The following is a 24,401-nucleotide window of genomic DNA, read 5'->3' as shown; positions in this document are numbered from 1 at the left end:
ATTCCAGCTTCTCTACCCATCTCTACTGTCATTTGTAGGTAATTGATCAGGAGACTTTTATATTATAAAATATTCCTCTTAAAACCAAGAATTTGCTTGGGTAGACAGGTAAGTCAAAATGCTTAAGGAGCATTTATGAGCAACAAGTTCTTTGGAAAACATAAGCATGAGAAGCCCTCCACACCAGTTTAAGTGTGCTCTTAGGAGCTTAAATGGCTTCTCATGTACAACTGTTAATCTCTTTCTGGGTCTCAAACTCATGATATGAAAATGACTGATGGTAATATCTACTCATAGGACTGCCATCTTGAATTGTGAATTTATTCTTTAAACAGGAAAATGTTGTATGTGCTTATTTATCAGAGCAGCTATGTTTGGTGATCAAATAATTATCAGGCTTGGGCTAACTGTATATCAATATACTAATGCCCTTGCCTATATAACAGCTACCTGAACATCTCAAGAACAATGCTTCATTCTTAACAATAGCATAACTTTGCTGATTTGTGAACATCCTTCCATGACTCTACTGCCCCTAGAAATTCATAAAAATCTTAACAGTGGACTTACCTACTCTTCATATTGCCCTTTTGTTTTAAGGATGACTTTACATATGTTAAATATACATATCTACTTTGTGGTTCTTAATATGTAAACACCCAGATGGGCATCTTGATAACTTATCCAGACATGCATCACTCACAGACATGAAAAAAGGTGTGGGGATTGACTGAGCAAGGGGGTGGGGCTGGGAAGAAGGACGCAAAAGGGAAAGATTGGAGCAACTGTAATAGCATAAATAACAAAAAAAAACTAAAAACATTACTTCATTCTGAAACAAATATTGAAGATATGTCATACATACATAAGTGTATGTAAAAAATATGTACTTACGGACAGACAGAAATAGATTTTTATTAGAGTAATAAATACTAAAATTATTCAATGTGTCATACAAATTGGAAAAACATTCCTGCTCCACATAAAGCCCTTTGAATGAACAAAATGTTTCTGAGTATTAAGAATGCTGACTTCGACTTCCGGCAAGATGGAGGCATAGGTGGATGCACCATACCTCCACGCACAACCAAGATTAGAACAACAACAGTTTAGAGGCAGAATAACACCCAGAATTGATAGAGAATTTATCTGAATGGAAGTCAGACAGCCAAGAAGTTGAAGTAGACCCGTTCATCCAGAACAGAAGGAGGGGCAGAAAGGAGGAGCGGGCGCAGAGATTGGGGAGAACTGGGCACATAAGGCAACCGGGAATGCGTAAGCCTTCCAGGACACACACAAGATTGCATAGGTAGACCCTGAGTACACAAGCAGTGGCTGGCAGACCCAGTGAGGTGGCATTGTGGACCAGGGCAGAGCGCACAACCCAGGATCCCGGGGGGGGTGGCGGTGCTGGGGCCCCAGGAGAACGGAGCTACCGCCATTGTTCCCTCCCACCCCTGCCCCCACATACAACATCACAATCTAGCAACTGGGGTGCCCAGCCCCGGTGAACACCTAAGGCTCTGCCCCTCACCATAACAGGAGCGACCAGACCAAAAAAAAAAAAAGAGAGAGAGAGAGACATGTCTCCAACAGAAGAACAGATCAATCCCCCAAGACTCATCCTTTTGAGCGACCAAGAGATAGCTAATCTATCGGATGCACAGTTCAAAACACTGGTGATCAGGAAGCTCACGGAATTGGTTGATTTTGGGCACAAATTACATGAAAAAATTCAGGTTACCATAAAAGAGATGAAGGAAGATGCATGGAGAACCAATAGTGAAGGGAAGGAAACTGGGACTCAAAACAATAGAGTGGACCAGAAGGAAGAAAAAAACAACCAAGCAGGAAAGAAAGAAGAAATAAGAATTCAAAAAAATTAGGAGAAGCTTAGGAACCTCCAGGACATCTTTAAACGTTCCAACATCCGAATTATAGGGGTACCAGAAGGGGAAGAGGAAAAGCAACAGATTGAGCATGTATTTGAACAAATAATAAAGGAGAACTTCCCCATTCTGACAAAGGAAATAGACTTCCAGGAAATCCAGGAAGCACAGAGAGCCCCAAAGAAATTGGACCCAAGAAGAAACACACCAAGGCACATCATAATTACATTAGTCAAGGTAAAAATGAAGGAGAGAATCCTAGAAGCAGCAAGAGATAAGGGGACAGTCACCTACAAAGGAGTTCCCATCAGACTGTCAGCTGATTTCTGAAAAGAGACCTTACAGGCAAGAAGGGGCTGGAAAGAAATATTCCAAGTCATGAAAGACAAGGACCTACATCCAAGATTGCTCTATCCAGCAAAGCTCTCATTTAGAATGGAAGGGCAGATAAAGTGCTTCTCAGATAAGGTCAAGTTGAAGGAGTTCATCATCACCAAGCCCTTATTCTATGAAATGTTAAAGGGACTTATCTAAGAAAAGAAGATAAAGAAAAAACATGTATAGTAAAAGGACAGCAAACTCACAATTATTAACAACCACTCCTAAAGCAAAACCAAAAGAAACTAAGCAAACAACTAGAACAGGAACAGAACCACAGAAATGGAGATCACATGGAGGGTTAGCAACAGGGGAGTGGGAGGAAGAGAGAGGGGGAAAAGGTACAGAGAATAAGTAGCATAGAATGTAGGTTTAAAATAGATAGGGGGAGAGTAAGAATAGTATGGGAAATGTAGAAGCTGAAGAACTTGTAAGTATGACACATGGACATGACTAAAGGGGGGATATGGGTGGGAGAGGGTGTACAGCGTGTAGGGGAGTAAAGGGGAGGAAATGGGACAACTGTAATAGCATAATCAATAAAATATATTTTAAAAAAAGAATGCTGACTTCTTACATTGGTATATATTTAATGGATTAAAAACCAATAACTAGAGCTCTATAAAATGCAAAATCTTTCAGGGAAAGCAATGTTCTTACTCATTACTCTTTCTAGCAGAAAGACGATTACTTTTGTTTAAATTAAGTATAATTTTTACTTAGTTTATTACATTGTAGTCTACTTTGAGATACACTAAGCATGAAATCATTGTTATTGATGCAGTAGAGTAGAATAATGCTGTTTCTTCTGAAGAGTTTAAAAGATGGAAAATAGACTAAAAATTGACCATGTGTTTTACACTCTAAATGGCAGGCTTACCTATTTCCATAGTTTACAGGCATAAGAAGTGCTAAAACTGAGCTAAACTTTAAATCCTGCTTTATATTTTCATCAACATGCTTAATAGGTTTCAAGAAATAAGAGTTTCATTTTCATTTATAACACTTGATATTTTGTAATAATTCATAATTATTTATTTTTTCAATATTCATACACAAACATTATTTGATCTTCCTTTAGGAGTCAAAATGACCTAATTGTGAGACCTTGAGCATGAAATACCAGGATAATTGAGGTGGGCTCTTTTGATTAAATTGCTCCACAGTGATCTAATGCTAGCTAAGCTGTTTCTCCTCCTTGTGCCACAATAGTGTCATCAATAGGACAATGTTAAACCATATCTGCTCCCTGTCTGTTCCTTGGAAATGTTGGGAAGAAATATATGAATTCTTTTTAAAATGTCTTATTATCATTTAGTTATAGCTGCAGACCCTGGTAACCATAAAAGAGGAATCTGGGTATAAATAAAATGATAATTATGTGGTTTTAGAATTATAGAGAAACTAGGAAAGGAATGCAGAATTCAGTCAGGCAGTTCAAAGTTTAGTTGAATACATTCAAGTGATGAAAGAATCCAAATAGAGGTTGCTGAAATCTGTTAAAATAAACCAGGTGATATAATATGACAAAGGTGAGAAAACAGGTAAAAGTACAGTTTCAACCAAGGGGAATGTGGGTTACTGAAGCAACCCATGTGAAGGGTGTGAATGTGGAGTTATATGTCCAGCTGTTGAACCAGATAGAAACACCCTGTGGGACATGTAGTTCCTGAGTTCTGTGGCTTGGGATCTCTGACAAATATAAAACCATATGCCTTGGCTATGAAACTATGCTGTATACATGCAAGTAACCTCAGCTCCCCTGAGGTGATAAAGTAGATCTCCCTCTCTAATCTCAGATTATTAAGCAACTCTAGGTTAGATGTAAAACTCAATTTACTTCTTACTGAAAATCTGATTTTATTAATTTGTTAAATGCTTTTCAGCTGTGCAAAGGCTTGAAGAAACACTGAAATGGCGAAAGTAAGGAAAATACTGAGTTTGAATGCTTTTGCACTGGGTTCAATATAATTGCTATGTTTGTCATGTTTTTTGAGAATTTAGCACTTTAAAGAACTTGATTTAATTTAATTTTAAACTTGTGGTTTTAAATTAAAAAGTGTAAGAGCTTTGAATATGTTGAAAATGTACCTTGATAGCCACTGTATGCATATGATTACTTCACTGGTTTACAGAAATAATTTAAGTATGTACTTGGAAAATTTTTATTTGTTAGGGCCATAGGTTTGCATTGTCAAACACTTGAAATGCTTCAAAAGGAAATCAAATCTATCTATTAAACTGACATATGCATTTAATATATTTAATAAATCTTAATTATATTAAGAGTGTTGAAGTAATTTACAATACGACTGAATGAAACATTAATCAAAGAAAGGGCAACTATACTTATTTTAGCAGATTATAGATAAATGATAACTTTTGTATAATTAACTTAAAGAATTGAGGAAACATGTTTGAGATTTTTTTAAAAGATTTTATTTATTTATTTTTAGAGAAGGAAGGGAGGGAGATAGAGAAAGAGAGAGAAACATCAATGTGTGGTTGCTGGGGGCCATGGCCTGCAACCCAGGTATGTACCCCGACTGGGAATCGAACCTGCGACACTTTGGTTTGCAGCCCGCGCTGAATCCACTGAGCTATGCCAGCTAGGGCTATGTTTGAGATTTTTAATGAACTAAGTAATACTTTAAAACATTGTAGCTGTGAAAATTCTTTCTGTGCCTTTCTATACCAAAAGACCCTCTCTTGGGGGAAAAAATAACTTGAGAATTTAACAAGTGTTTGTTCACTTTAAAAAAAAATAGATGATGTGACAGAGTGGAAAATGCTGTTTCTCCTGAAGGGTTTCATTTAAGATTCTATTTAGAACTGCTACATTGTTGAAATTCTGAACATCCTGTAATCATTTTTATTATTTATATAATCTTTAACTCTTGAACTGTGCTTGTTAATTCAAATGCAGTGATATTTTTCTGCAGCAAATAATAAAATGCATTATATTTTAAATAATTTTTCCTTATTTTCTTTATTTATTTTTTAGAGAGGGGAAGGGAGGAAGAGAGGGAGAGAAACATCAATGTGTGGTTGGTTTGTTGTGCTCCCTACTGGAAACCTGGCTCACAACCCAGACATGAGCCCTGACCGTGAATCAAACGGGTGACCCATTGGTTCACAGGCCAGTGCTCAACCACTGAGCCACACCAGTCACGGCTGAAATAATTTTTCTTATAACTTTATATTTGTTTCCTAGGTGATATGACTCAATGTATTAGATATAAATGCAATCTATATGCTGATATCTTTTAAATTTATTTCTTCATCTAGAAATTCTTTCTCAATACCAGATCCATATGTCTCATTACCTACTTGATTTCCACACTGGTAGATTTCTCATACTTTGCGAGTCCAAAAGTGAAGCCCTGATTTGCCTCTGCAAAACTGTTTCCTTCCAGAATCTCTCCGATTTAGGAAGTTCAACACCATTCTCCCTTGTTGGCCTTTGTAACTAGAATGAGCTATTGCAACTGGAATTAGCTGTTGGCTAAACCTTCCAAATATGTTCAGAATTTGACCACTTGTCTCCAAAGCTGCTGCACCACTCTGTTCCAAACACTCACAATCTTTGGCCTATATTATTGCAACAGGCTTTTTACAGGTCTCCCCAGTTCTGTCCTCACTTTTTAGAGTATGTTTTCCACCCAGAGACCAGAGGAATCCTTTTAAAAACGTATAGGTGTGACCATGTAATTTCTCTATTTAAAACCTAACAGTGTCCAGTCTCTTTCAATGCAAAAAGTAAAAGCCTCATAATAATGTATAAGGCCCTACCTCATCTACTCCTGATCTCTGCCAATTAGAGTTAGCTTCAGTCAATTCCCTTGAGTGTACCAGCCACTGTTCTGCTCCCATATCTTTATACTGGCTGTCCCTTCTACCAGGATGGATTTTTTTCCCCAGGTAGCCCCATGGCTAGCTTCCTCATTTCCCTCAGAAACTCTCTCTGGAGTCACCTTCTTTGGAAGGTCTTCCATGCCTCTTATCTAACACAACCCAACATTTATACACACCTCCCCTTTGATATTTCATATGCCCCTCCCAGCTCCCACCTCTGCTCTTTCACCTCTCCCTGACCACAGGTTCAGTCTGCCTAGAATGACTGCCACATATCAAGATTAATATGTTTTTTCTTTCATTTCCCTGATTTGCAATTATAATATCCCTTAGAATTATTATTTGTTCTTTCTCTGTGTTCCTTTTGCCTCATATCTTTTTTCATATGGATATCCTCTATCCCTAACATGTTATTTGTCACTTATCAGGTCTTCAATCAATATTGTGCAAATGAATTTTTGAAATGCTTTAAGCTAGTTGAAAGCTAAGACACTCTCCAGTCACAGAGGAACATGAGATTAATTCACACTGAGAGTGTCTGACAAGAATTTCACCAGTTTGTTTTTATAGTCTTTGCATTGTTAGGCAACAGATAAGTCTCCATCTGCAATTAGCAAACACCCTTTCCTTACATAATGGCCATGGATGCGGATATTCTGTCTTCAGACTTCAGAAAAGAGAAAGTCACCCTGGACATAATGGTCTCCATATTTTCTCTTTTTAATATGCCATATCTTAATGTACAATGTCAGCATTACTTTGATCAAAGTTGTATGCACTTTAAGAATTTGTTAAAGATTATATTTAGTAAATCTGCATTGAGCTGGGCATTGAAGAAGGAGAAAAGATTCAACAGAGAGAAACAATGATTGTGCAGCCTATATATATAGAGAGAGAGAGAGGGAAAAAAGGGGGAAAACAATGAGTGAGTTAATGCCGTACTTAAAGGAACAGCCTAGATAGCACCTGGTTGAAGAAGAACTATACTTATTCTTTCAAGTATTTGGTTTCTTTATGTTTTGCCTGTGGGAAAAAACTGTTTTACCCCCAAGGTGACATGTAACTCCCACCTCTTTGGGAGTCAAAATGACCAGATATATAGTTGGCAAAATGGTCATCCCTTCTGGACCAATCAGGCTTACGTTCTGGAGGATGGAGTTGGGATTGAATTGGAAGAAGGAAAGAATAACAGCAAGAGTGCCTCCTTTCTGTCAGCCCAGGGAACTAAATGACTTTGGGTATCAAAAAAGAAAGGAAGTCACATTTTATTTTGATCACATTCACAAATGAAAGAGATTTTCACAATCTCTTTGAAATGATCTCCAGAAATGCCATTTGCAATCTATGAATTTATTTTAAGCTGCAGTTTTTTAAGTTGTGTGGTTTTTAAAGTTTAAAGTCCTTTATTTGTCAAGCCAGATTAAGCTTGAAATTCACTCTTTGTAAACTTTGGGGAAGGGAGGATATGCTTTTAATCTCTTCTAATGTCCAAATTGCCATGGTTTCTACGACCATAATATCTATATAGCTGAAAACATTTTTATTTAATATGTATGATAGTTTTAATTAGTTAACTTATTTGGGCTTATTTTGCTTTTTTTTCAATTTAAAAAATGTTCAACTACAGTTGACATGCAGTTATTATTATTTAGCATTTATCATGTCCTCAATGTTTGTTATTATTAGCACTTCTCAGGTCTTCAAATCATTATGCCATACACCTGAAACTAATAGTATTTAGTTTTAGGTGTATGGCATAATGATTAGACACTTCTGTAACTTACAAAGTGATCACCATGATATGTATTGTGTTTTTAAATGTGGGAAGGAACAAAGACTATGTTTTTTAACAAAAAGATAAGCAATTTCAGGGGAAAAGGGGAAGGGTTTACAGGAACAAGTATAAAGGACAAAATGGACAAAAAGGACACATGGACAAAAACTGGGGGAGGTGGAAATGGGAAGGAGATGGGGAGGACTGGGGCTGGGCTGGGATGGGAGTAAAAGACAGAAAACTGTACTTGAACAACAATTAAAATTAAAAGAAAGAGAGAGTGAATGCTAATTTGCATCATTACATTTGGAATCAACATATGTTATAGAGAATAGAAAGAATTATATGATTATGTTAAATAAGCATTATGACATTTGTTAAGGAATGTTAAGGCAGACTTTATTGGAAGGAGCCAGTGAGATAAGTGTTAAGAAGACTGCACTGTGATATTGCAGGAAGGGCAAGAGATTGGACTCAATCCAATTACAAGGAAAAGTGGGAATTTATAGCCAAGGAGAGCAAAAGGAGGTCAGTCGATAGAAAATTACTGAGGAAACATCGGGAGTAAGGGGGCATTCCAGCTAAATCAGCCTTATAGGAATCTTGCCTCAGGCAGTCCAGCATGATCAGACATCACCTGGGAGATCATGGAGGATGAAGAACATGACTGAACATGGAGTCATCAGATATTGAAGATGTAAGATCCTAGTTAAACTGACTTAGCAGGATTCTTGCTAAAATTGGATAATGCAGAAATGAGCACAGAAATTCAAAAGTCCTAGTTGAGAAGAGAGTTCCCAAGAGCCTTACTAGAGTTTGGTCAAAGACTGAACATCAGTTAATAAAATATAATAATTGTTGAACATTTCTAAAGGATTTTTCCTAGCTTCCCACATAATCTTTCAATTCTTTTCTATCTCAAGCTCTAAGTTTTGCTTGTAAAGGAAAAACAATACTTTTATACAATATTTGTATAAAAGTATTGTTTCATCAGTAGTACCCAATCAACATGCTGATAGTCAATGTTTTAAAACTGTTAGAGACTTCTTATGAATAGTTTTTATTTTCAAGCTACTCTATTTTATTGTTCTTTCCTAAAACTTTCTTTAGAAAATTATTTTGTTGCTTTCTGCCTATTTTTGTTTAAAAAATAATTCATTATTTGAGTTAACAATTAATATTGCAATGTCCAAAAATATTAAAAGAAACAAAATTTTCACATTCAAGTTATGGATTAGATAAGAATAATTTACAGATTTTATTCTTTCACTGACTAATGAATTTATTCAACACATATACTGTCGAGCACTTGTTTTTGTGTCAGGCACTATGCTAGGTCCTCACATCACAAGACGAATGAGATCCAGTGACTCATAACACTATGTTTGCAGTCTGCTCAGAAAACGTGGTGTGTTTCATCCAAGGTCATCATGATACAACATGATCTACATAATGAGGAATGTGTACGAAGCACGATTTCCCAAGTGGTGGTTCACAGTTTCCTAGAGCTTCATGAAGTATTCATGGCTGGGGGGCGGGGGGCGGGTATTTGGGTTATCATAACAATTCTGTTTTTTTTAAAGCCGTCAATACATAAACTGAATATTTTTCCCTTTAAAGAATGCAGTCTGATAGTGTTTGAGAAGATATGGGGAGACTGTGCAGCAATTCATAGGAAGTACATATGTGCTCATTATTCACTTATTTATTTAACTGTTCAAGCCAGGATAGGTTTTTACTATTATATAGTCTTGAATTATGATTATTCATTGTTGTATATACTTTGAATAAATATTGAGATATATCATATATAATAAATAGAACCAATTTATTTCTATGCTTCAATACATTTTATCTAAGAGATGCACTTTTTAACATGTCCACAATCGAGCAATAGAACACTTTTGTCACCTCAAAGACTTCTTCTATGCCTCTTCGCAGCCCATGAGCCCCAACCCTACCCTAGGTGACCTGTGATCTGGCTTCTATCGCTGTAGATTAGTGTTCTAAAAGTTCATGTAAATAGAATCATCTAGGGTCAGCTCTTTTGTATCTGGCTTCTTTTATTCAATGTAGTGATTTTGAGATTCTTCTGTTTTTGTATATACAATTACTTTTAATTGCTGCATAGAATTTTAATGTTTGGATATACACACTTGATTTATTGTGCTGGAAAAGAATAGGTTTTATGCAGTTATGAGATGTGTTTTATAAATATCAATCAGGTCCATTTGTTTCATAGTGCAATTCAAATTCCCTATATCTTTACTCTTGTCTAAATGTTCTGTAAATTACTGAGAGTGGGCTTTTGAAATGTTTAACTCTGATTACAGATTTGACCATTTCTTCCATTACTTCTGTCAGTTTTGCTTTATGAATTTTAAATATTTTTTATTATTTTGCACATACATTTATGATTATTATATCTTCCTGGTTAATTAACCTTTTTATTGTGAGATATCTTTCTTATTCCTGATAATACTCTTTTTTTCTCAAAGTCCACCATTCTGCCCTGGCTAGCATAGCTCAGTGGATTGAGCACGGGCTGCGAACCAAAGTGTCGCAGGTTCGATTCCCAGTCAGGGTACATGCCTGGGTTGCAGGCCATGACCCCCAGCAACCATACATTGATGTTTCTCTCTCTCTATCTCTATCTTCCTCCTGTTCCTCTCTAAAAATAAATAAATAAAATCTTTAAAAAAAAGGACAAAATAAAATTCTAAAAAAAAAGTCCACCATTCTTATCTGAAAATATAAACCTCAGTGTGCATTTTTTCTTACCTTTTAATGTTTAACATGTTTTTGTCTTTATATTTAATGTTTTGCATAGAAAACATGAGGTTGAGTTTTGCTTTTTAAAAAGAAACTTTAGCAATTTCTACTATTTAATTATAGGGCTTAGTTAATTGACATTGAAGGTGACCATTGATGTGGTTGGTTTAAATATGTCATCGTCTCTTTGATTTCCATTTGCCCTCTGGTTTTACTCTGATTGTTATGCTGCTGTTTTACTGCATTCTGGCCTTAAATATTTTTTAGTGCTTCATTTATTTCCTCTGTTGCCTTCTTAGCTATATCTTGCTTGCTTATTTTTGGTAGTTGCTATAAAGAAGAAAAACAGTAATATTTACCTCGCATCTTATTGAAAATTAATATTGTGTCATAACACTTCATTGCCAATAATTTATACTTCTTATTTCCCTCTTTATACTTTCCACTTTCACATCAAAATCCTAACCTTATAACAGGAATGTCTTTGTACAAATTTCTCCATACTTTTTGCTATTGTTATAATTTTATTTAACTTTTGTATGTAGTATAAACACTCTCTAAATATTATTTTATTTTAAATGGGCAATTGTATTATGAAGAAATTACAAGAGAAAAATAATGTTTTTAAACATATATCCATTTATCCATTTTCAATGCTCTTTGTGAGTTTTGTACATCCAAGTTTTCACCTGATTTAACTTCCTTTAAGCTTAACAAACATTTTTGCAGGTTGTATGGTATGGATCACTGGTCAAAAATTCTCTCAGCTTTCGTTTATCTAAAAGTTTTTTAAATTATTCATTCACATTTTTGTAGGGTATTTTTATTGGGTACAGAATTCTGGGCTGAGTTTTTTCCTTTCAATACTTTATAGGTGTTACTCATTTTTTCCCTGCTTCCACATTATATTATTAGAAATTAGCCATAATTTTATTTTAGTTTTTCTGTATGTAATGTGTTACCATGGTCTGTGACCTAGCTGCTTTCAAGATACCCTTATTTTTTTTTCAGCTGTTTGACTATTATTACCTAGGCATGGAATTCTTTAGCTATAGTTTATTGATTATGCTATTATAGTTGTCCCAGTTTTTTTCCCTTTGTTCTCCTCCACCCAGCACCACTCCCACTCCCTCAGGAAATCCTCACATCATTGTTCATGTCAATGGGCCATACATATAAATTCTTTGGCTACTCCATTTCCTATACTGTACTTTATATCCCCATGGTTTTACTGTAATTACCTATTGGTACTTCTTAATCCCCTCACCTCCTCACCCATTTCCCCATAATCCCCTACCATCTGGCAACCATCAAAACACTCTATGATTCTGTCTCTGTTCTTGTTTGCCTAGTTTGTTTTTTATATTAAATTGTTTATAGATGCATATGCTTTGCCATTTTATTGTTCATATTTTTTATTCTCTTCTTCTTCTTAAATAAGTCCTTTTAATATTTCATATAATAAGGGCTTGATGATGATGAACTTCTTTAGTTCTTTTCTTGTCTAGGAAGTTCTTTATCTGCCCTTTGATTCGAAATGATATCTTAGCTGTATAGAGCAATCTTGGCTGTAGGTCCCTGCTTTTCCTCACTGAATATTTCATGATTTTTTGAGACAGCTAACAATTTTATGGGAACACTCTTGTAGGTAACTAACTGCTTTTCTCTTGCTGTTTTTAAGATTCTCTCTACCTTTAACATTTGTACCTAGACATAAAATTCTTGTTCATCTTTTGGGCTAGCTGAACTACTTGGATTTATAAGCTGAAAATTTTCATCAATTAATGTTAAGTATTGTGAGGTCTGGGGAGGGAAAGATGGAAGGAATTTATAAATCTAATTCAAGACTATCTTTACCAGATTTTTAAGTCTACATTTTCTCAAAAATTTTCTATAGCACATCAAGATGTTTTAATAAATTTTTTAGAAACTTAAAAATGCAAAACTACACAGACTGTATTTTGCATCTACTTAAAAAAAGGATTATTCACACCTTCCATGTCATATTACAAAAGAACTGACTGCAAGCAGTATCCTATGAAGGTCCGTTTTTGCTTATTATTTAGTAACAAACTACAGAGATTATTTTTAAAACAAAATAAAAATTTCTAAGCTTGAGGGTTTAAATGTATTTAAAATTTAAGCCCACAGTGTAATACATATTTTGTTCTCAAACCAAACACAATATTATATTTTTAGATTAGTTAATGACTAACCATGCTTTTTAGTCATCAGTTTGCAATAAATTTAAAAAGAACTGGTAAATTATTAAAAGGAAAGAGTCAACATTTGCCTCAATACAGCATAAGTATTAACAATTTTAGTAATAAACTCTTTAATATCTTACTGATCTAAAATAAAACCTTTAAACCTAAAACTCCTTCTACTATACACTATAAATTCTCTCAGAGGGAATATAAAAGATTATATTATTGTAAAGTAGTTCACAAGTTAAACAATACTGGGAATTCTAACATGTGACACCAAGGGAGCTTGGAAGTGACTCTGTAGTTCAGTCAGGGGAGGGGGTTAAGAAAAACTTCCTGGAGGAGGTAAGCACTGTGTTAGTTGGAGTTAGCCAGCACAAGAGGAGAAGAGAAGAGAGAGGGAATGTCATTTCAAGCAGAGATGATAACATGAAAGAAATTGATAGTGAGGTAATATTTCTAGACCATAAAGAAAACTGATATAATGTATTTTAAAAAATGGGACAAGAGAGGTTACTGGGAAAATATCATGGCTAGCCTTAAATGCCACACTTGACCTTCACAACATCATGGTAGGAGACTGAAGGACACACATCAGGAAAAGGGTAAAAAAATTCTGAGGTTTTTATGCATAACTCTGGAAATTTTGCAAAAGATGCATTGTGAAGAATGGATCTAAGGACATTATTTCTGGAGGTGGGAAGCTAAGGAGATGAGAGGTGCAGAGGTAGAGCTCATGAAATTCTGAGGTGATACTGTAATGGGGTAGGTCAGAGCATGGGTCCTTGGAAAGCAGGGAAACCCTACCATCCCCCCAAATCCTGCAAAAAAGGCAAGAGGGCCACGGAGGAGTGGTTATAAAGCAGAAAGCACAGTGTTTGAGGCACACTGAATAACTAAGGCCGATAAACAGCCTGTGCTTTCCTGAAGGGAGGAGGTACAGAAGAAGCCTGCTGCCCAGAGTGAATTGTGAATATGACTATTAGAATGTGTGCTTGGCAGAGTGACTCATGATATAACTTGGGGTAGGGGGAGCTCATATAGCACCTGTATGAGCTGCAAGGCCAGATGCCCCACTCAGGATGGGCAGATGCATGTATGCCTGCAGATGACTGGGAAACTGTTGCCCTGAGTAAAGATGGCAGACAAAAGAGGGTCAAAGACCCTGGGGACCTGACAAAAATGGCAGACATTAATGCACCATAGGAAGAGCTGGATGTTTGGCCATGCAGGAAGTTCTAGACCAAGCCTTTAAAATTGGAGCACCCTGAGAAATATGAGATCTGCCTGTAGGGCTGTGTGTAGGTTGGCCTGCCTGTCTATCTGGAGGGTTAGAGGTCAGGAGGTCTGTTAGAAACATTCTCAGTGCCCCTCCCACACAGAAGATGGCAGCAGAGCTGGTGGTGCAGAGGGGCACCTGCCTGGCCAAGCGCACAGACACAATCGTGAGCTGGTGGCTGAAGTAAAATCAGCTCTGCAGGAGAGAAACAGTTGCTGCAAGAAGGACTCAAGTTGCTGCACAGAGACTCGTGAAAGATGTTTAGAGCTGAACTGTGGCTGGGAATGCTGAGCTACAGACTTCTGTATTTCTGAAGGAAAATACTTTTGAATGGCATGTTCTGAAACTGGTCTGGCTTAGCAGAGGGAGGCTGAGCACCCATTTTGGGGTGTTTTTAAAGGGAGAGGGACTTAATGGTAGAAGGATGCTCTCTCTCTCTCATGCACTTGGTACGGAGAAATTGTTCTCTTGATATGGGACTTTGGAGCTTGGTGCAAACTCTGTCTCTCTGGTCTTTTGGCATTTGGACGTTCTAGACCTCCTCCCCTTATGGATGGATGGGAGTGCTCGTGGGGCCAGGAGATGCCTGGCCCACCAGGAGCTTAGATGCTGCAGAGGATGGAAGCCCACTCCTGGAGACAGGGTCTCACACAGGGACACATGCCTCCCTGGGCTCCAGCAACTGGGACACCATGATCCAGTGTAGCACAGCTCATGGTTTCTGGACTGCTACATGGAGACTGAGGACAGGGTGCCCCAGACCCTGAAGGAGAGAGAGACCTGCTATGAGGAAATGGTGACTCGGAAATCCACAAGTGCACATTCCACAGAGGATGGAGATTGTTTGTGTGACCAGCTTAAGATGGATAAGAAAATGGGGAAATTCTGGACATGGTTTTGACTTGTAGCCTTTTGGGGAACAAGGGAAGTTCTTGGTCTCATGGGAGAGAAGGGCTCTGAGCAGGAATGCTCTCATTCCCCCCAAGGTTGGAAACTTGTTAATAAAAACCTATTTCCTTCAACACAAATCTTGGAGTCATGTATAAGGGTGCCAAGAGGCCATTTTGCACATTAGAATACTATCTGCAAGAGTAAATTTTAGGTTAGAGGTGGAGTGATGTGAAAAAGAATTAATGGAAGACCCCCTGGTTTCTCACAACTGAGAAACACTTTTACAATAACTTATTTCTATGTATGTTTAGACCTAGGTCCTGTGGATAGTTAGATGTCACAAAGTGATGGCTAAAAACAGGAGAGTAGATGAGATGAACAGAGAGAGCACTTGGGGAGAAGAGGAGAGGCAAATTTTAGGGGGACAGATGGTGGGTGCAGAGCACTGGAAGGAGGCAAAATGGGACTGGTCATGAATGTGAGGAGAACTGGTATGCTGGTGGCACAGAGAAAGGAGAATAACCACCACAATTGCTAATTTATATGGCCAGTGTTCTTGGAAGACATTACACATATTAACTCATTTAATTTTCATAAGAAATCTAGTCATGCTCCACAGCTGAGAATACTAAGGCCGAGTGTATAAGTAAATTTCCCAGTGTCACACAGCTGCTAAGTAGGCGAGCTAGGATTCAAACTAAAGCAGTCTGGTCCTGGAGTGCTTGTTCTGAGGAAGAAGGGAGGGGTCCACACTAAAAGACAGCAGAGAAGTACGGTAACAGATGCACTGAAACAGGGCTATTGGATTTTGCAATGAGGAGAAAATCATCAGTAGAGTAATTGTAGGATGAACAGATTAGAAGGGAGGGAGGAGAAAGAGGATATGACAAAATATGGATGAGGTGATGGCAGAGTTCTAAGTGTTTATTTCATACAGTTGCAATCACAGCGTACACTTGCATTTGCATTCCACAAATGTTTGAGTGCTTACTATGATATAATGCTAAAGTAGATGATTGTGGCCCCTGACTTCTTCAAGCTTATGTGTTAGCACTCGTAACCTCACAATTTGTATTTCATTTGTTTATTGCCTACTGCTCAAGAGAGAGCAAATCATTGGATGTTACAGACATTGTCAAAGAAGGTGACATCTATTTTGAGGTCTGAGGGAGTGAAAGGAGCTTGCTATTTGAAAAGTTAAAAAAAAAACAACTTCCAAAATAAGTAAAGGGAAAGTCCCTAAATCCACCCCAAATGAGTTTAGCACTTTAAAAAAATAGAGAAGGAGGGGGAGGAAACCAATACCACTGCAGCAGAGTGATTTAGCGGAAAAGAAAAATTGGAGGAGCCTGGGGAGTCAGAAGAGGAGACAGATTGCATGTGAATCTGCACCATATTCCAACTGCAACCCATGGTGATTAAAATGCGTTAGCACGGGAGTGATTTGATGGGGTTTAAATGTTTAAGGTATTCTTTAGGCTGCTGTATAAAAATTGAATTAAAAGAGAGTGAAAATGAGAGGAAGAGATAGCTGAGACTTGAGAGAATTTGGATCTAGTGTGGCAACAAAGATGGGAGGATATTTGAAAAAATGATAGTTATAAAACTAGCAACATAATATAATAGAAATAAAAGCACATGTATAAATTATTATACTAAATGTGTTTGGCTAGATTTTCCTTTCAAAGTTAAATAATCTGATGTTTGGGTCAGAAGCCAAATATGTCTCTTGTTCCAAAGACACATGTAATGTAAAGTGACAAAGAGGAACCGAAAACAGAGAGATGGTCAAAGTCACCATGGTGTAAGAGATCAGAAAGGGGATGGAAATATCAGAGAAGTGGAATTTGAGCACAATGGTGTTTGTGGTGATATAAGTTATAAGCTGACAGAAATTGTCATCAACAAGGAAAAAACAGTTATCATAACCTTCTGTGGGGTTCAGACATGCTACCCCAAAGTATGGCACCTTGGCATATTGAATATCTTCAGCAAAGGAGTTTGAGGAAACGGCAGAAGGAGACAGTCACTCTGGTGTCCCCACAACTACCTTCCCTGAAAGCAGGAGATAAAGGCCCCAAGTGAAATATTCTCCCTATACCGGGAGGAAGGGAGGCATCCAACTACCAGGCACAAGGAATGTAGGGACAAGAAGGCTGTATAAACACACCTTGCTACTTCTTCATCATTTATTTACTATCCACAGACAAATTTGTCAATTTTTCACAAGTGTATTGTTTCTGTGTCTAAAAGGTATAAAAGCTTCCTCCTCTGGTCACCTCTTCAGGTTTTTGTGTCTTTGTGAAGGCTCTATGTTTGTGTGAAAATTTAATACATTTTGTATGCTTTTCTTCTGTTAACTTTTGCTGGTTTAATTTTGAAACCCAAGGGTCGTAAGAGGGTCAAGGAAAACATTTTCCTCCCTTACAGCACCACACAGCATAACAATTTCACTGAGGAAAAACTTTGAAAATACAATAAGACCAGAAAAAAGAGCAATAGTCATGCAGCATTTTAGTGTATATTTTCAGAAATTGACAGATTTTTACAGATAAAAATATTTAAAATTAAAACAAACAGTTCTGTGTTATAGTTTCAAACTCTGGATCTCTACACAGTTCTGAAGAACACAGAGATATAAACCCATGCCTGCTGTGTAACAAAGACACAGGGACTGTTGCATATGTCATTTTACATGTAAGTGGGATGTGAATGTTCAAGCTCAGGAGAGCCAGCCTCGGAGGCCCTGGAAGAGCAGGAAGTCCGGTGGAGACCACACAGAGCAGTGGCCATGGGCCTCACCCACGGAGGTAGGTCCCACCCTGAGAAGGGGAATGCAGACAATAGGTGAGGCCCAGACAGAACTGCCACCTGGGCATAGAAAAGAAGAGGTTTGAAAATGTGCAAACCCAAGCAGCAGTTACGGGAACAAGTCTCAGAAGAGTGAAATGAATCACAGGACCATCCATGCAGAGAGAAAGCAATGGGAATACAGAGGTCCACATAAATTAAAATATGCCATAAAAAGCAGGAACAATAACAAAATAATCCACCCCCCAATCCACATGTTGAAGAAACTAAACTTCTGTGCACCAATAGAAGACAGTACTTTTCAACTAAGAAACTTTATAAGCCACCCAAAGTCACTCCCATAAAGGGAAAGAATGATTTGATTAAAAACCCGAAACCTTTACAAAGAACCAAAAATCAAGTAAAGAACGAAAGAAAGCTTTACCACAATGCTCTGACATGAGTTAAATATTATACCAAATAATATCAGATACAAAAGGCTACCATGAATCAAAACTCAAAAACTCAGCACAAAAATGAACAGCAACAGAAAAAAAGAAAGATGAGAGGACAGACTGGACTAATTACAAGAAAAAAATGGGGAAAAATACATTATCTTATCAGAAAAGAACACATATGACAAATAGCCAAAAGAGAATATACTCAACTAAAAATATAATAAAGGACATGGAGAAAACTCATAAAAATAGAAACATGAAAAAGAAAAGAAATGAAGAAACAGGTAATCAATATTCAAAGTAAAATGACAGGTATAGCTATAGAAAAAAAGACAATCTACCACAGAATCCCTGAAGAAGAAAAACCAAACAAGGAACTAAACTAATATTTGAAATTATAATAAAACAATTCTGAGAATAAGAGACCTGAATGAAAATGCTAAAAGGGGCCACAGTGAACATGGGAGAACAAACATAAAACAATTGATTCGGAGACACAGCCTAAAAAACGACTCAACTTGGAAGATAAAAATATTCTCTAGATCTTTGGGTAAAAAGATAAACTCACTTTTTGGTAAGTTTGAAAAAACTATAAAAACAATAAATACACTTCAAAAGGTTTTAGAATTTCTCCCATCCCAAATAGAAGAAGTGGGATAACAATTTCCAAGAACTCAATGTAGAACCCAGTCAAAAACCGAACCGGTCCTGGAACCTGAAACAAAACACTCACTCTGAGGCTGAGTTGATGATGTAATTAAACTAGAAGCAGTCTTGGAGATTCTAGATCTTTACTGAAATCTTGCTGCAGGCAAGGTACATAACTCCTCTGAGCCTCAGTTTTCATATTCTTTGAAATGGAAGTAATGACAAGGATGAAAATATGGATAAGAAGACATGTAATTTATACATTGAAATGTCTGGCACATCATACCTGGTCACAAAGATGAAATTCTGCAGCATTAACCAATTTCTATAAAGAGTTATTTTCTTAGCATTCATATTCAAAACAGTATAGCCCATTTAAACAAAGTAGAAAGCATCTTTTGTGCCTTAATGGGTTTGATGTAGCTCGTAATATTAAAAACAACAACAGTGCCCTGGCCGGGTTTTTTAGTGGTTGGAGCGTCATCCTACACACCAAAATGTTACAGATTTGATTCTTAGTCAAGGCACACACCTAGGTTCAATTCCTGGTCGGGACCAGTATGGGAGGCAATCGATCCATGTTTCTCTCTCACATCAATGTTTTTCTTTCTCTCTTCCTTCCTCTCTCTCTAAAATCAACAAATATATCCTCCAGTGAGGATTAAAATTTAAAGAATTTAAAAAATAAAAAATAAACATAAATCAACAAAATTGAGTTTTATTGATTATCATAAAGAATTCTGCAGTAAAAAATCATGACATGAAGATACATTTTATTTTCCATTTATAATATTTTTATCACTAAGCTATTTCCCTGCTTTTATTAATCTCTCCTGTAGCCTTGTTGCAAGTTTAAAATGTGATTTCTTTGAACTACATTTTGTAAAGAATTTTAATGGATTCCCAAAATACCACAATACCTAACATGAATTTGACATCTTACAAATCAAATGTTCAGAAAGATTGAATATTCTGGACTAGCCTTATAATGCCACTTGAAATTTATAATATTTTTCAAGAATGTTACCTTTTGATCCTGTGGCTTTACATGCAGATTTTCAACTGCTTTCTCTCAAAGTGGAGTCATGCCTTTTATCTCAGAAAAGATATAAAATAAGTTTTCTTTTATAAACTAGTTTGTTTCCTCAGAAGCACTTTATATCTGTATCTTTTCATACATAATTTATAATGTGGGATTTTCTTTGTAACAGGCTTTCAAAGCACCTGGAAAATTATTTCAACCTTTTTGACATTTCTGTCTCCTGCAAATAGGAAATGGAATATGATTTCAGGCGTTTCTCTGTTGGCAAGTAAACACAGTATGACTATTTGTTTTGGAAAGATAAGTTAAACAAGCCCCAGGAGAACTAGAAATGTAGTTTAGTTTCTTCCACCAACCATCTGTTGTATTTACTTCCAGAAAAATGCGGAGAGACAGCATATTTTGGCTATTAAAGGGCTGTGGGCCACCTGGTAGACCATCACTATAAAATCTCAGACCCTCTACTCTATATTCACTGTCTTCATGAGTGTGGTGAGAGGTAAATGACAGAATAAAAGCCATCTGTACTTTTGTGGTCCACACACTTTTTGCAGACCATTCCCTGAAAGGGGACAGAAAGAAAAATTAGTGCATAGGTTGTATCCTAGGATACACACACTTGTAAGAGAAGGAGGTAGGATTGAGAGAGGGCAGAGTCAAGTCTGTGATGCAGTTACCACAACAGTGAAAGACTTCTGCAGACCTGAGGGGCAGATGATTCAACTGAGCTACCCCTGTGGGGTGGAGTGCCAGGCCTTTCTTCCCCTTCAGATCTCAGTCACAGGAAGCCAGCTGCCCTGGTCTGGGTGTGACCTTAGGAAAAGAAACTATCAGCAGTTGAAGGTGAGTGAGGACAGCAGAGGTGGACTCCCAGCAGCTGGGGCAAGAAGTCCTCTATTTCTAAAGGGGATCTGGGTATAGTACCACAGATTCCACCAAAATGCTACAAAGAAGGGTACTACATGCTGAGAAACACATACTTAGGAGAGATTAGCAAAAAGGCTTTCAATTAAGTCAACACAATTTAATGCACTGTAGTCTGTGCATTATACTGGGGACTCGGGTTATTCAAAAATAATTAAATCTTTTCCTTGTCCTTAGCTAACCACCAACTTGGGGAAGGTGGAGACAGGAATCGATGACTGCACTGCAAAGCTGACTTGCTAAGTGGCATTAAAGAACTAAAGTGATCTCAGAATGTTTTAGAGAGAAAGTAGTTAAAAGAGCAGGAACAATCAAGGAAGGATGTGGGTGGCATTTGACACAGAATTCACTGGAACAAAGGATGAAAGACTTCCAGGCAGAGGGGTTAAAGCTGGGTTACCAGTGGGCTCTTAGTAACTGCTTATAGATGAGAACCTAAGAAATCCTTTGAAAGATGAACAATGCATGTTTTTATTGTAGAACTAATGTCATAGCCATTGAGGTGGAGGGGAATTTTTCTGCTCTTAAAAATCTATCACTAGTGAAACGTAAGAAGCATCTGCCCGCACACCAGAAATCATATATCACAGTGCCTTTCCATCTTTCATGAAAATAAAACACTAACCTAAGTCTTCAATACAGTAGAAGCTTCTGTGGAATTTAGATTTACTAGAATATGAGTAAATAAATGTACAATGTATATTTAGGGATAGCAATGTACTATTCCCACAATGTATATGCGGGGATAGTAACATATCCCCACATTGGCACCCCCACCTGCATCAGAACCACAAAAAAAAAAAGGACCTATTTCCCCTGTGTTTCTCCACTTCCTAGGGGAGCCTCGGGCAATAGTCAGAGGGCAGATTCTTCTGGTAACCTACTTCCCACTTGCAGTGCTCAGAGGCACCAATTCACAGTTGCCTCTGGCTCACCTCCCAACTGCCTGGTCTTGCCTCTATTGTGCAAGCTAATCACACCTTAGGATCTACAGTGGGCAGGACATTTATTCTCAGGCTATAGGTTTTACCCTGTGGGCAATGGCACTCCATTGTTATGTTTATTGTGCTGTTCTCCAATAGTTTCTTTTGCACCTTGTTGTGTTACTGAACAAATAGTAAGTTTCTTTATGGCCAAAACACCTCTACAATTCTCCCATAGCATTATCTCAGTGCCATGCCTTAGTAGGTTTGGAAGAAAAATCTGTTGATTTTCACTGGGCACCTCCTGCAAATAGAACATTACCAGACATCTCCACAGATAGGTATTATAATACAATATACCATGTTTAAAATACCAGGATGCAATGTTACTATTCCCTACACACTGGTGGCCACTACCATTTGTTAGATGCCACACTGTCCTCAGAGCTTGAGCCCACCTGGAAAATGAAGATATTTAGGCTGCTTGCAGGGTAGTGAGGGTGAGCTGTGGTGGCTGGTACATGAGAAGGTTTTGTGGGAGCAAATATATGTTCTTTTTAAATTGTTTTTCCTTTCAACCTTATTTTCACTCTGTTAAGAGTTTGTGGAAGAACAGCTTAAAATCACTCAGCGGTTGTTCCTACCCACTCAGTGGCCTGCTTAGTGGGGGCTGAAGACCCATCTTCATCTGCACGCTCCCGGCTTCAGTGGGAAATTGCTAGACAGACTCGGAGAGCACCTGCGCCTTCTGACTAGTCTGCGACCGCAGGTTGCGCAGCAGTGAACTCTGGAGCTGCAGCTGTCCATTCCCTCGGAAATGTCTCCTTCGTCGCAGCCTTTTTGGCAGCTGCCTGCTCTTCCTTCTCAACCTCTTCAGGATCTCTGCAGAAGTAGAGATAAGGCAGGACCTCCCAGGGGTGTTCGCTGGAGATGGTGCCACGCATGTGCAGAACTTCCCTGGCGAGCATCCACCCCATCAGACCCACTGAGTGAGCCCCCTTGTTGCAAGGAATACCAATGTCTCCATAGCACACAGGACAGTCTGTGTGATACAGTTCAGTGGTAGGCAGGTTGCCATAAGATGGCTCTGCAACAGGCCGGTGGTCAGCCCCGGGATCGGTAATCACTAGAAGCCTCAGCTCCAGGAAGCCTGTCTGGACCTGGGCATTGAACATTCCAGGAGTGAAGCGCTTTGCGGTAGAATGGCTGCAGGGGCAGCAGCAAGCTTCAGCACAGCTGGCTGGCCAGTGTTCTTGGATGATGTGACACTGACAGCAGCTGGGTTTTCCATGGTGACAATGGCATGAACTGCCAGCAGAGGCTTCTCCCAGGTTCTCTTCAGGTTTGTGATGCGAATGCTATCACTTTCCCTCTTGTACTGTGCCATGTGGAAGTCAAGCTTGGTGCGTCCTGAGTGGGTTCCTGCTGGAAGGAATTAGAGGACATTCTCCTCTTTCATTTGCAGGACATCAAGGACTTTAGACATTGTGAGAGTTTCCCTGTAAGTTATGTGGGAACGCAGAACACCACCATACTGGCCCCTTTGTAGCTAATGCAGAAAAACAAATGTACGTTTTAAGGAAGACTTTTCTTAAATTGTGCTTATGATTGCAATGTAACTTTTCTCAGTCGCCCCACAAAACCTTTAGTAAAATATAAAACATTGAGCTGTTAACGGTGGAGTTTGATTTCCTTTTGGGAGAAGTGAGGAAGAGCTAGGTGCTTTATTGCGGGCATAGGAGAGGTCCTCAGGGAACTAGTCATATTTAAGTTATGTTTTCCAGAATAGTTGCTGCAGGCCTACACCTGGTAATGTGCTGTACATTTACTTCAGTCCATGCTCTTTGGGCTGTTTCCCCATGAAAGCAGGAGTTTGGGGGTGCGGGCATTGTGATCTACCTTGAGGATGAGAACTAGGCTTCTCTGTACATATATTCTGGGTGCCAGCCTCACATCAGGCTTTTTTGTTATTATTGTTTTCTTCATCTCTGTTTCTATATTTACAATTTCCTCATCAACTTATAATCAGTTGCCTTAAAATCATTTCTGATGGAGTTAGTTAGAAGAAGAGAAAAAAAGGAAGAGGAAAAAGAATAAAAGATACTTCTCAACACAGTGAGCCAGGGTAAAGCTAACGAGTTTTTCCTTGGATTTAACCCATGACCTTAGATTTTTTACATCACTCTCTTTCCAAAATAAACATCACTTCCAAAATATCAAATGTTTAAACTATGGGGACACAGAAGAACTTTTCCACCACTGTTGCCACTGCTGTCATTTTGGTCATATTTAATAAGAAACAAATGTACTAAATGTCTGTTTCATAGCTGCGTATGTACATTTTAAAAAGAAAGAAAGATGAAGAGACGAGAGATAAAAGAAGAAAGAAAATAAAAAATGGAATCTGTGAGCCCAGTCGATTTCTCCCAATTTAACTTCCACAAACTCCTCTTGAATATTAAATATTTAATCAGTGATTCATGAAGAGGGGGTCAATCAGAATTAACCTTTGTGTCTGTGTGTCTCTGAGTGCATGTTCCAAGCTTGAGACTCTCTTCCTTCCGCCGTTCA

The 24,401-nt window shown here is 37.9% G+C and overlaps 1 pseudogene; it reads right to left on the bottom strand.

Moving 5' to 3' along the window:
- Positions 1–22,453: 22,453 nt before the first annotated feature.
- Positions 22,454–23,316, bottom strand: LOC123833273 (annotated as a pseudogene).
- Positions 23,317–24,401: the final 1,085 nt, after the last annotated feature.

The sequence above is a fragment of the Phyllostomus hastatus genome, unplaced genomic scaffold (assembly GCF_019186645.2).
Source record: "Phyllostomus hastatus isolate PE091 unplaced genomic scaffold, TTU_PhHast_1.1 phas_scaffold_21, whole genome shotgun sequence".
NCBI lineage: Eukaryota > Metazoa > Chordata > Mammalia > Chiroptera > Phyllostomidae > Phyllostomus > Phyllostomus hastatus.
Note: the sequence above shows the minus strand (reverse complement) of the source record. Positions and strands in the feature narration are given on the sequence as shown.